The sequence below is a fragment of the Procambarus clarkii genome, chromosome 10 (genome assembly GCF_040958095.1).
Source record: "Procambarus clarkii isolate CNS0578487 chromosome 10, FALCON_Pclarkii_2.0, whole genome shotgun sequence".
In the NCBI taxonomy this organism is placed as follows: domain Eukaryota; kingdom Metazoa; phylum Arthropoda; class Malacostraca; order Decapoda; family Cambaridae; genus Procambarus; species Procambarus clarkii.
In genome coordinates, this window is record NC_091159.1 from 37,930,980 (window position 1) to 37,944,700 (window position 13,721).

Below are 13,721 nucleotides of genomic sequence, written 5' to 3' on the forward strand. Positions count from 1 at the left end.
ATCTACAAGTGCGTGTGTACATCTACAAGCGCTTGTGTACATCTACAAGTGCTTGTGTACACCTACAAGCACTTGTGTACATCTACAAGCACTTGTGTACATCTACAAGCACTTGTGTACATCTACAAGCGCTTGTGTACATCTAAAAGTGCTTGTGTACATCTACAAGTGCTCGTGTACACCTACAAGCGCTTGTGTACATCTACAAGCGCTTGTGTACATCTACAAGCGTTTGTGTACATCTACAAGTGCTCGTGTACACCTACAAGCGCTTGTGTACATCTACAAGCGCTTGTGTACATCTACAAGCGCTTGTGTACATCTACAAGCGCTTGTGTACATCTACAAGTGCTCGTGTACACCTACAAGCGCTTGTGTACATCTACACGTGCTCGTGTACACCTACAAGCACTTGTGTACATCTACAAGCGCTTGTGTACATCTACAAGTGCTCGTGTACACCTACAAGCGCTTGTGTACATCTACAAGCGCTTGTGTACATCTACAAGCACTTGTGTACATCTACAAGCGCTTGTGTACATCTACAAGTGCTCGTGTACACCTACAAGCGCTTGTGTACATCTACAAGTGCTTGTGTACATCTACAAGCGCTTGTGTACATCTACAAGCGCTTGTGTACATCTACAAGTGCTCGTGTATGAAAAGTAGTTGTGAATTGTTGGAACATGCTCCGAGGGGGGCTTGGGATGGGGGGGGGCTGAGGGGCACCAGGACGAACACAGAACTTGTGATGGTGGCTACCTGAACCCTCCCTCACCCCTAATGTTTTCTCTAATTTTATCCTCGGCTGTGTTCCCTTTACAGCTACAACTGTGATCCTCCTTCGTTATATACATACATACATATATGTGTGTTGATAACGAAAAATAAACACGTGATTAAAAATGTGACAGTGTCAGACCACGGAGGAAAATTGAAACAGGAATTTCCTTAAGTACTATCGTATATTAATACATCTTCAGAAGGAGTGGTTTTCAAGTATTGGACATATATAGGCAGGAGAGAATGGTGGAGTGAGGTGAGGTACAATAATAAATGAATGGAATTAGGTGGACACAAATATGAGCCGCACAAGACCATACGAGGCAGCTCCTATTCATTCCCACCAACAGGCCCACACATAGATAGTCATAGCATAAGATAGTAAATATTTACAATAAATTAGTAAGACAAATGTGTTCCAATGATCTTACTCAAATCGCCCTTTAATTGATCTATTAAAAAAGGATCTAAGTTATATAAACCACTGCTAATGTTCAAATTACTATCTTTTGTAATCTGTATCAAAGCAGATTCAATTATGTTCCTGTTATAAGTGCTTTTACAATTCGTTATTGAAGAAGTCATCTCCCAATCAATTTGGTGAACATCTTCTGACAGATGAACAAACAAAGCATTAGACAATTGGCCATGTCTTACATTTCGCAACATAAATACTCTGTAAGACATGGAAGATTCAGTATTAGTTAAAACACCTAAGCATGGCTCCTGAGGTATATAAATAGGGAAATGTCAACAGAAGCACACTATAAGCTGACAGAACAACAGTCTGGAAACTCAATAAGGAGGAATTGCACTGTACACCACCTACGTGAGACCAGCCAGATAGTATGCATGTGCCTTGCCTTTATTATTTATTTCCTCGTTGTCTTAGCGAAGTCAGACCTGCTAGTGCTGGAAACGGCAAAAACGTGTCAAACTGCTAGTTTGACACGTGTCAAACGTGTCAACAAATTGTGTAAATGTCCCAAGCTTCATTCCCTAGATAATTAACCTCAAACTCCTGTGGTATTATGTAGTAGACAGACCATTATAGTGAGGTGACGTGGGGACATTTGCCTACATAATACTCAATATACAGAAGTGTTCGTATTCCTCTGTCGTAGTCCACGAGCACACCTCATACATATAGCGACCCTAAACTGTCCACCCTTCTAAGGTCGTCCTTCCTCCAAGATAAACTGGAGAAACACCTCACGTAACACTCGAGTGTCGGTGATTACAGTGTATCCGGAGGAGCGTCCTCACGTCCCTGGCGCTGTAGACCTGACCAGCGGAAGCGGTCAGGCGCCAGTAATATGACGGGTCAGCCACACGACCGAGTCTCCAGCGGCTCTTATAAGTTAATAATGCTTAATCCCTATAGCATTGTTCAGTCTTGAACTTCCTGGTGAATATAGATCACCAACATGAGGCGACACAGGCGTCTCTCACCGCCAGACAACACCAGGTGACGGGGCCCAAATTCGTGCTCTGGAGACCAGATGTCTAGAAGACTGTTACAAGGTGTATTAACTTGTTTGCTGCCGTGTGGAAGAACACAGGGAAGGACTGTTTTCCGTGAGGTGAAACTCCCGGATTATTGCCACTGAAGGATTAAGCCAATGGGGACAAGTGACAATATGGCGAACTATGATTGGTCAAGATGTGAAATATCAGCCAATCAACGACGTCTAACTTACCACAGGAAGAACCACATACAAGTGCTCTCTGAGACAAATGGTTACGTAGTTGACAGTTTGTCTGTCCAAGTGTAAAGAAAAAGGTTCAGCAAGTTAGGGCGCAGTTCACAGTAGGCTGTGTTACCCACATTACCTGGAACTGTGGCTGTGTAACACCACCTACCTCATACCACTGTACCACTGTACGTTTATACGATGGTACTCTTAAGTATATTTCATTATATAACATAAACTTGATTTACAATTGAGTGTGACCAGACCACACTGACTCTTAATGCCACGGGTGTAAGGGTCAATATTAGTCCCGCACTGAACCATTTTTTTGTTATTTTCTACCACAGACGTGGCCACACATTTACAGTGCTAATCAGCATATATACGTTTTCTTCTGTCCTCCATGGACAAGGTTAGAGAGGTGTTAAACATATAGTTCAAGGGTTTATTGAACAACTGAACTAGTGGTACGTTCAAGGAAATGTTTAATCTCAATTTAAAGGAGAACCGGCTGCCACAAGAACATAACATTTGTTATTACTAGAATATTATGATATTAAAGATTTGATAATTACTAATTAGTGGATCGCCACTAATGATCGTTAGGCTTAGTTTATGTATTCCATCAAAGGCTTTGATTATTATTGTTGAGATCAGAAGCGGTGGTGGTGGTGGTGGTGGTGGTGATGGTGGTGATGGTGGTGGTGGTGATGGTGGTGGTGGTGGTCATGGTGGTGGTAGTGATGGTGGTGGTGGTGGTGGTGGTGATGGTGGTGGTGGTGATGATGGTGGTGGTGGTCATGGTGGTGGTAGTGATGGTGGTGGTGGTGGTGGTGGTGATGGTGGTGGTGGTGATGGTGGTGGTGGTGGTCATGGTGGTGGTAGTGATGGTGGTGGTGGTGGTGGTGGTGATGGTGGTGGTGGTGATGATGGTGGTGGTGGTGATGGTGGTGGTGGTGGTGGTGGTGATGGTGGTGATGTTTTTTTTTTTTTAATTTTGCCCCGAGGGTCGAGTTTATTGGGCAGCATCACTCATCCTGTGAGTGGACACACCGCCATAGCAGCATGTACAACACTCCCCAATAGGAAGAAAACCCGCTGGGTTGTTCATCCTGTCACTTGTACCCAGACACAGCTGGGACTTGCTTAACTGTCTCAAGTGAACAGCTCCTCAAACAAGAAGATTAACATCTATCAACCCTTAAAAGCTTACGTTATCTTGCGGGTACAAAATGGGGAAATCTTTTAAGAACAGTATCAATATTTGACAAATAGTGTTTTCCTAACTCAAACAATGTGGGGTTTATTATTCTACACATATTTCTAATGTCTCTCAGGTGTTCACATTCACGTAGATAGTGTTCAAGGCGGTGTCCGTCACTCTCACCACAGATTCTGCAACTTCGCTGATCAACTGTTGTTTCCATTCCATATCTCCATGGATATTTGTATCCAAGACGGATTCTCGCTATTACTGATTCTCTCCCTCGTCTTCCTCCTCTTCGGCCATAATGATTGGGATTGCCAGCTGCAACCATGTTGTACCATCGTACAGATTCACTGGTTTGTGCTTCTATCCTCCTTTCCTCAGTTACCTTGTCACGGTGATGTGGTGGTGGTGGTGATGGTAGCGGTGGTGGTGGTGGTGGTGGTGATGGTAGCGGTGGTGGTGGTGGTGGTGGTGATAGTGGTGGTGATGGTAGCGGTGGTGGTGATGGTGGCGACCACAGGGGTGGATGTGCTGGGGGGAGGGGGGGCGTTAGGCTGGAGGATTCCTGACGGATCACTACTTATCAATGACGTCATATCCTTCCGGTATTGTGACAGCCTATCCTTATCAGTGAGAGAGAGAGAGAGGGAGAGAGAGAGAGAGAGAGAGAGAGAGAGAGAGAGAGAGAGAGAGAGAGAGAGAGAGAGAGAGAGAGAGAGAGAGAGAGAGAGAGAGAGAGAGAGAGGGGGAGGGGGGAAGGGTGACAAATGGTAGGCGTGTGAGAGTGGGGGAGAGCAGCCATGACTCACCCCAGCGGCAGTGGGAGGGGTGTGAGGGATATATTGGGAGGGGCAGGAGGGTGGGGGGGGGAGGATCTGGGACATGTGGAGCAGAGGGAGGGGGGGGGGAGAGAAGGAGGGATAGCCACCTCCCTCCCTCTCCCTCCCTGTATCTTTTTACAGGTCAGTAGTACCCTCCTGCTGGTCGCTCGCACCACCAACACTCCATCACCCTGCTCTCTCTCTCTCCTGTCTCTCTCTCCTGTCTCTCTCTGTCTGTCTCTCTCTCTCTCTCTCTCTCTCTCTCTCTCTCTCTCTCTCTCTCTCTCTCTCTCTCTCTCTCTCTCTCTCTCTCTCTCTCTCTCTCTCTCTCTCTCTCTGATCCTTCCTTCCTATGGGACCTTCCCTTACGTGTCTGGATGACATGTTAAGGGTCTCTGGATGACGTGTTAGACGTTTCTGGATGACGTGTAATGCGTTACAAAAATTATTTACCTATATATACAATGTTGTCCTTTGAACCGAGACGAGAATGAACCATAACGGGTCGACCCATTCTGGCAGACGTTGCCAGGAATATGATGACATACTCAGGAACATGAGGAGGTATGAGGCCTCACAAAGGTATACCTCATACCTGAAGGTCTGGAGGCTTTAATGTAGAGCGGTAGAGCGTGAGAATGGTTATAGAGTTTGTACCTGGAGTGCTCAGGATTGGGAGATCCGTCACCTGTAGCCACCTGCCACAGGTAACGGTGTAGCCATCTGCCACAGGTAACGGTGTGGCCACCTGCCACAGGTAACGGTGTGGCCACCTGCCACAGGTAACGGTGTGGCCACCTACCACAGGTAGCGGTATGGCCACCTGCCACAGGTAACGGTGTAGCCACCTGCCACAGGTAACGGTATGGCCACCTGCCACAGGTAACGGTATGGCCACCTGCCACAGGTAACGGTATGGCCACCTGCCACAGGTAACGGTGTGGCCACCTGCCACAGGTAGCGGTATGGCCACCTGCCACAGGTAACGGTGTAGCCACCTGCCACAGGTAACGGTATGGCCACCTGCCACAGGTAACGGTGTGCCCACCTGCCACAGGTAGCGGTATGGCCACCTGCCACAGGTAACGGTGTAGCCACCTGTCACAGGTAACGGTATGGCCACCTGCCACAGGTAACGGTATGGCCACCTGCCACAGGTAACGGTGTGGCCACCTGCCACAGGTAGCGGTATGGCCACCTGCCACAGGTAACGGTGTAGCCACCTGCCACAGGTAACGGTATGGCCACCTGCCACAGGTAACGGTATGGCCACTTGCCACAGGTAACGGTATGGCCACCTGCCACAGGTAACGGTGTGGCCACCTGCCACAGGTAGCGGTATGGCCACCTGCCACAGGTAACGGTGTAGCCACCTGCCACAGGTAACAGTATGGCCACCTGCCACCGGTAACGGTATAGCCACCTGCCACAGGTAACGGTATGGCCACCTGCCACAGGTAACGGTGTAGCCACCTGCCACAGGTAACGGTGTAGCCACCTGCCACAGGTAACGGTGTAGCCACCTGCCACAGGTAACGGTATATAGCCACCTGCCACAGGTAACGGTGAAGCCATCTCCCACAGGTAACGGTGTGGCCACCTGCCACAGGTAACGGTGTGGCCACCTGCCACAGGTAACGGTGTGGCCACCTACCACAGGTAGCGGTATGGCCACCTGCCACAGGTAACGGTGTAGCCACCTGCCACAGGTAACGGTATGGCCACCTGCCACAGGTAACGGTATGGCCACCTGCCACAGGTAACGGTATGGCCACCTGCCACAGGTAACGGTGTGGCCACCTGCCACAGGTAGCGGTATGGCCACCTGCCACAGGTAACGGTGTAGCCACCTGCCACAGGTAACGGTATGGCCACCTGCCACAGGTAACGGTGTGCCCACCTGCCACAGGTAGCGGTATGGCCACCTGCCACAGGTAACGGTGTAGCCACCTGTCACAGGTAACGGTATGGCCACCTGCCACAGGTAACGGTATGGCCACCTGCCACAGGTAACGGTGTGGCCACCTGCCACAGGTAGCGGTATGGCCACCTGCCACAGGTAACGGTGTAGCCACCTGCCACAGGTAACGGTATGGCCACCTGCCACAGGTAACGGTATGGCCACTTGCCACAGGTAACGGTATGGCCACCTGCCACAGGTAACGGTGTGGCCACCTGCCACAGGTAGCGGTATGGCCACCTGCCACAGGTAACGGTGTAGCCACCTGCCACAGGTAACAGTATGGCCACCTGCCACCGGTAACGGTATAGCCACCTGCCACAGGTAACGGTATGGCCACCTGCCACAGGTAACGGTGTAGCCACCTGCCACAGGTAACGGTGTAGCCACCTGCCACAGGTAACGGTGTAGCCACCTGCCACAGGTAACGGTATATAGCCACCTGCCACAGGTAACGGTGAAGCCATCTCCCACAGGTAACGGTGTGGCCACCTGCCACAGGTAACGGTGTGGCCACCTGCCACAGGTAACGGTGTGGCCACCTGCCACAGGTAGCGGTATGGCCACCTGCCACAGGTAACGGTGTAGCCATCTGCCACAGGTAACGGTGTGGCCACCTGTCACAGGTAACGGTGTGGCCACCTGCCACAGGTAACGGTGTGGCCACCTGCCACAGGTAGCGGTATGGCCACCTGCCACAGGTAACGGTTTAGCCACCTGCCACAGGTAACGGTATGGCCACCTGCCACAGGTAACGGTATGGCCACCTGCCACAGGTAACGGTATGGCCACCTGCCACAGGTAACGGTATGGCCACCTGCCACAGGTAACGGCGTGGCCACCTGCCACAGGTAGCGGTATGGCCACCTGCCACAGGTAACGGTGTAGCCACCTGCCACAGGTAACGGTATGGCCACCTGCCACAGGTAACGGTGTGGCCACCTGCCACAGGTAGCGGTATGGCCACCTGCCACAGGTAACGGTGTGGCCACCTGCCACAGGTAGCGGTATGGCCACCTGCCACAGGTAACGGTGTAGCCACCTGCCACAGGTAACGGTATGGCCACCTGCCACAGGTAACGGTATGGCCACCTGCCACAGGTAACGGTATGGCCACCTGCCACAGGTAACGGTGTGGCCACCTGCCACAGGTAGCGGTATGGCCACCTGCCACAGGTAACGGTGTAGCCACCTGCCACAGGTAACGGTATGGCCACCTGCCACAGGTAACGGTATAGCCACCTGCCACAGGTAACGGTATGGCCACCTGCCACAGGTAACGGTGTGGCCACCTGCCACAGGTAACGGTGTAGCCACCTACCACAGGTAACGGTGTAGCCACCTGCCACAGGTAACGGTATGGCCACCTGCCACAGGTAACGGTATAGCCACCTGCCACAGGTAACGGTATGGCCACCTGCCACAGGTAACGGTGTAGCCACCTGCCACAGGTAACGGTGTAGCCACCTACCACAGGTAACGGTGTGGCCACCTGCCACAGGTAACGGTGTAGCCATCTGCCACAGGTAACGGTGTAGCCACCTGTCACAGGTAACGGTATGGCCACCTGCCACAGGTAACGGTGTAGCCACCTGCCACAGGTAACGGTGTAGCCACCTACCACAGGTAACGGTGTGGCCACCTGCCACAGGTAACGGTGTAGCCATCTGCCACAGGTAACGGTATATAGCCACCTGCCACAGGTAACGGTGTAGCCACCTGCCACAGGTAACGGTGTAGCCACCTACCACAGGTAACGGTGTGGCCACCTGCCACAGGTAACGGTGTAGCCACCTGCCACAGGTAACGGTGTAGCCACCTGCCACAGGTAACGGTGTAGCCACCTGCCACAGGTAACGGTATATAGCCACCTGCCACAGGTAACGGTGTAGCCACCTGCCACAGGTAACAGTATATAGCCACCTGCCACAGGTAACGGTGTAGCCACCTGCCACAGGTAACGGTGTAGCCACCTGCCACAGGTAACGGTATATAGCCACCTGCCACAGGTAACGGTGTAGCCACCTGCCACAGGTAACGGTGTAGCCACCTGCCACAGGTAACGGTATATAGCCACCTGCCACAGGTAACGGTGTAGCCACCTGCCACAGGTAACGGTATATAGCCACCTGCCACAGGTAACGGTGTAGCCACCTGCCACAGGTAACGGTGTAGCCACCTGCCACAGGTAACGGTGTAGCCACCTGCCACAGGTAACGGTGTAGCCACCTGCCACAGGTAACGGTGTAGCCACCTGCCACAGGTAACGGTGTGGCCACCTGCCACAGGTAACGGTGTAGCCACCTGCCACAGGTAACGGTGTAGCCACCTGCCACAGGTAACGGTGTGGCCACCTGCCACAGGTAACGGTATAGCCACCTGCCACAGGTAACGGTGTGGCCACCTGCCACAGGTAACGGTGTGGCCACCTGCCACAGGTAACGGTATAGCCACCTGCCACAGGTAACGGTATAGCCACCTGCCACAGGTAACGGTGTAGCCACCTGCCACAGGTAACGGTGTAGCCACCTGCCACAGGTAACGGTGTGGCCACCTGCCACAGGTAACGGTATAGCCACCTGCCACAAGTAACGGTGTAGCCACCTGCCACAGGTAACGGTGTAGCCACCTGCCACAGGTAACGGTGTAGCCACCTGCCACAGGTAACGGTGTAGCCACCTGTCACAGGTAACGGTGTAGCCACCTGCCACAGGTAACGGTGTAGCCACCTGCCACAGGTAACGGTGTAGCCACCTGCCACAGGTAACGGTGTAGCCACCTGCCACAGGTAACGGTGTAGCCACCTGCCACAGGTAACGGTGTGGCCACCTGCCACAGGTAACGGTGTGGCCACCTGCCACAGGTAACGGTGTGGCCACCTGCCACAGGTAACGGTGTGGCCACCTGCCACAGGTAACGGTGTAGCCACCTGCCACAGGTAACGGTGTAGCCACCTGCCACAGGTAACGGTGTAGCCACCTGCCACAGGTAACGGTGTAGCCACCTGCCACAGGTAACGGTATATAGCCACCTGCCACAGGTAACGGTATGGCCACCTGCCACAGGTAACGGTGTGGCCACCTGCCACAGGTAACGGTGTAGCCACCTGCCACAGGTAACGGTGTAGCCACCTGCCACAGGTAACGGTGTGGCCACCTGCCACAGGTAACGGTGTGGCCACCTGCCACAGGTAACGGTGTGGCCACCTGCCACAGGTAACGATGTGGCCACCTGCCACAGGTAACGGTGTAGTCACCTGCCACAGGTAACGGTGTAGCCATCTGCCACAGGTAACGGTGTAGCCACCTGCCACAGGTAACGGTGTAGCCACCTGCCACAGGTAACGGTGTAGCCACCTACCACAGGTAACGGTGTAGCCACCTGCCACAGGTAACGGTATAGCCACCTGCCACAGGTAACGGTGTAGCCACCTGCCACAGGTAACGGTGTAGCCACCTGCCACAGGTAACGGTGTAGCCACCTGCCACAGGTAACGGTGTAGCCACCTGCCACAGGTAACGGTGTAGCCACCTGCCACAGGTAACGGTATAGCCACCTGCCACAGGTAACGGTATATAGCCACCTGCCACAGGTAACGGTGTAGCCACCTGCCACAGGTAACGGTATAGCCACCTGCCACAGGTAACGGTGTAGCCACCTGCCACAGGTAACGGTGTAGCCACTTGCCACAGGTAACGGTATAGCCACCTGCCACAGGTAACGGTATATAGCCACCTGCCACAGGTAACGGTGTAGCCACCTGCCACAGGTAACGGTATAGCCACCTGCCACAGGTAACGGTATAGCCACCTGCCACAGGTAACTGTGTAGCCACCTGCCACAGGTAACGGTGTAGCCACCTGCCACAGGTAACGGTGTAGCCACCTGCCACAGGTAACGGTGTAGCCACCTGCCACAGGTAACGGTGTGGCCACCTGCCACAGGTAACGGTGTGGCCACCTGCCACAGGTAACGGTGTGGCCACCTGCCACAGGTAACGGTGTGGCCACCTGCCACAGGTAACGGTGTAGCCACCTGCCACAGGTAACGGTGTAGCCACCTGCCACAGGTAACGGTGTAGCCACCTGCCACAGGTAACGGTATATAGCCACCTGCCACAGGTAACGGTATGGCCACCTGCCACAGGTAACGGTGTGGCCACCTGCCACAGGTAACGGTGTAGCCACCTGCCACAGGTAACGGTGTAGCCACCTGCCACAGGTAACGGTGTGGCCACCTGCCACAGGTAACGGTGTGGCCACCTGCCACAGGTAACGGTGTGGCCACCTGCCACAGGTAACGATGTGGCCACCTGCCACAGGTAACGGTGTAGTCACCTGCCACAGGTAACGGTGTAGCCATCTGCCACAGGTAACGGTGTAGCCACCTGCCACAGGTAACGGTGTAGCCACCTGCCACAGGTAACGGTGTAGCCACCTACCACAGGTAACGGTGTAGCCACCTGCCACAGGTAACGGTATAGCCACCTGCCACAGGTAACGGTGTAGCCACCTGCCACAGGTAACGGTGTAGCCACCTGCCACAGGTAACGGTGTAGCCACCTGCCACAGGTAACGGTGTAGCCACCTGCCACAGGTAACGGTGTAGCCACCTGCCACAGGTAACGGTATAGCCACCTGCCACAGGTAACGGTATATAGCCACCTGCCACAGGTAACGGTGTAGCCACCTGCCACAGGTAACGGTATAGCCACCTGCCACAGGTAACGGTGTAGCCACCTGCCACAGGTAACGGTGTAGCCACCTGCCACAGGTAACGGTATAGCCACCTGCCACAGGTAACGGTATATAGCCACCTGCCACAGGTAACGGTGTAGCCACCTGCCACAGGTAACGGTATAGCCACCTGCCACAGGTAACGGTATAGCCACCTGCCACAGGTAACTGTGTAGCCACCTGCCACAGGTAACGGTGTAGCCACCTGCCACAGGTAACGGTATATAGCCACCTGCCACAGGTAACGGTATAGCCACCTGCTACAAGTAACGGTATAGCCACCTGCCACAGGTAACGGTGTAGCCACCTGCCACAGGTAACGGTATAGCCACCTGCTACAAGTAACGGTAACCCAACCTGATCCTGGCCCTCCACTGTGTCGCACAGTCTGGTGGACGGTTTGTACTGTTAGACTTATATATATTAAAATATCTGATCTAAGCAAATTAGAATAATTATAGCTACGATTTCCAGCCCGTGAATGGTTGTGATTGCTTGCCGCTGAGGCCAGTGTTTGGATCAGCATAGTTTGGTGACAGGTAGACTGCTGCTCTGATTTCTGGTGCTGTGTTGTCGCTACGAGTTCCTCTAATATCCCATACGATGGTAAGTCATATATGGACTCACGATGGTCAAGTGTAACAGCCTGTACTTACAGCCTCTACAAGGAAGGCGTCACTGATGCTGAGAGGTTGAGAGAGAGAGAGATGGTTACCTTGAGGTTACCTTGAGGTGCTTCCGGGGCTTAGCGTCCCCGCGGCCCGGTCGTCGACCAGGCCTCCTGGTTGCCGGACTGATGGTGGCGAACAAGACGACACACTCAGCTATATATGCCCCCTAACACCGTGGTTTTGTCAGTACAGTAACTGACTTTCAGCGCCGTGGAGAGGGGGGGACCTGCTACCTGGGTAACAGCTTCTCCATATCAACCTACCCTGGCTTTGCGCCCCGGTGAGGCCACTCCTGACCGACAACCAGAGCGCAACTCCATAGTCTCCTGAGACTGATGGATGCCTACTAACTGGATGGGTGACTGAGTGGAGAGGTGGGGGCGGTGGCGTCGTGTCCCACACCAGGTGTGGGAGGAGGTGTGGACAGCTGTGGTATTCCTGTCCTCTTGTCCCCCTCCTACTGAGTGCTGCACGGGACGAGCACCTCCCACTACGTCTCCCGTATCATAATGTAAGGTTGAGGGTTGATGGCAAATGTTTTACCCGAGTTTACCTGAGAGCCACTAACACTAGTGGCCTCGACGAGGACAGGAAGCCGGCGGCTTGTCGAAGGTCCCCTCCATTTGTCTTTTATGCTATTTTTCAAGTTGTACTTTACAGATAGGCGCTGCCAGAAACGTACGAACGCAAGCAAGCGAACTGTAACCTGTCGAGGCCGCTACATAAGGAACGTTAATTACACGATGCTATATTTTGCTTTTTTATAATGCGTCGCTTATTTAACGAAGTGTTCGATTTCTTCCAGATAAGTGAGGGAGGAGGAGCGAGGGGCGGCAGTCTCCGGTTAGATCCCCGCTCCTGCCTCACCACCGCCACCGGAAGTATTGACCCACCTACATTTCACATGGCGTGATAACTACCGGTTATAACTTGGCACATTTCCCAGTGGCGCGTGTCCGCTGACACGATATGCCAGTGACATGACACAGCAGTCACGGCCAGTGAAGTGACATCCAGTAACATGACACCCAATAAGGTAACATCGTGACGTGACCGCCAGTGACGTTACATTCAGTGACATGACGACCGGCATAGATAACATTACAACCAATGACATTACAAACAACGTAGCCAATGAGGTGGCAGCTAGTGACATGACACACTTTACCTATTTACAACCAAGTGATCCAGAGTCTATGATGTCACCCCGGTAACCTGTTCCACAAATCAACAACCATGTTCCCAGCCAGTATTTACCCAGGACTTTCCTGAATGTCAAAGTATACAATTTATGACAATCAGTGGGTATGGGCCCAGTTTAGCGTCTTACTAGTTATACTAGCACTAACCTTTTGTAAGGGAATTGTCTTTCTATTAACATTATCCTGGTGATCTTGTCAAAGAACTCTATCCGAAACGCTTTGCGTAATAGTGGCTTTAGGCATTGTATGTACTAGCTCTATCTTTAAAGCCAACAAACTTTGTAAAATCTCTTTATGTATGTACATCACCTAAATAAAAATTATTATTATTATAATTATTATTATCAAGTTTGTCAGACATGTTCTTCCCGCTCTGTGTCCGTGGTGCTCCGTCCTTACCAAGCTTGTCCTCCTCAGGTAACTATATTCAGGACTAAGGTATTCTTGCTGGCTGGTTGCTGGTTCTTGCAAGCTGTTGTTGCCTTAATAACCGTGCAGGGGTTGAGAGGCGTGAAGCCCAACATAAACCAGTACTGTGTAAGACAGACGGCGACGGGAGGACGGTGAAGGGGCTTCCTGTCTCCACACAAACCTGGAGATCTGTACAGTATTTGTTTATGATTTCTGGGAACTGCTCCAGTCTT

General features: G+C 52.5%; 1 long non-coding RNA gene across 1 annotated transcript; it reads left to right on the forward strand.

Annotated features, from left to right (window-relative positions):
* The first annotated feature begins 514 nt into the window (after positions 1 to 514).
* On the forward strand, positions 515 to 13,406 carry LOC138363044 (uncharacterized). The gene is made up of 2 exons (XR_011227995.1): positions 515 to 2,665; positions 12,681 to 13,406. It is a non-coding gene; the product is annotated as an uncharacterized lncRNA (long non-coding RNA).
* The last annotated feature ends 315 nt before the right edge of the window (positions 13,407 to 13,721 follow it).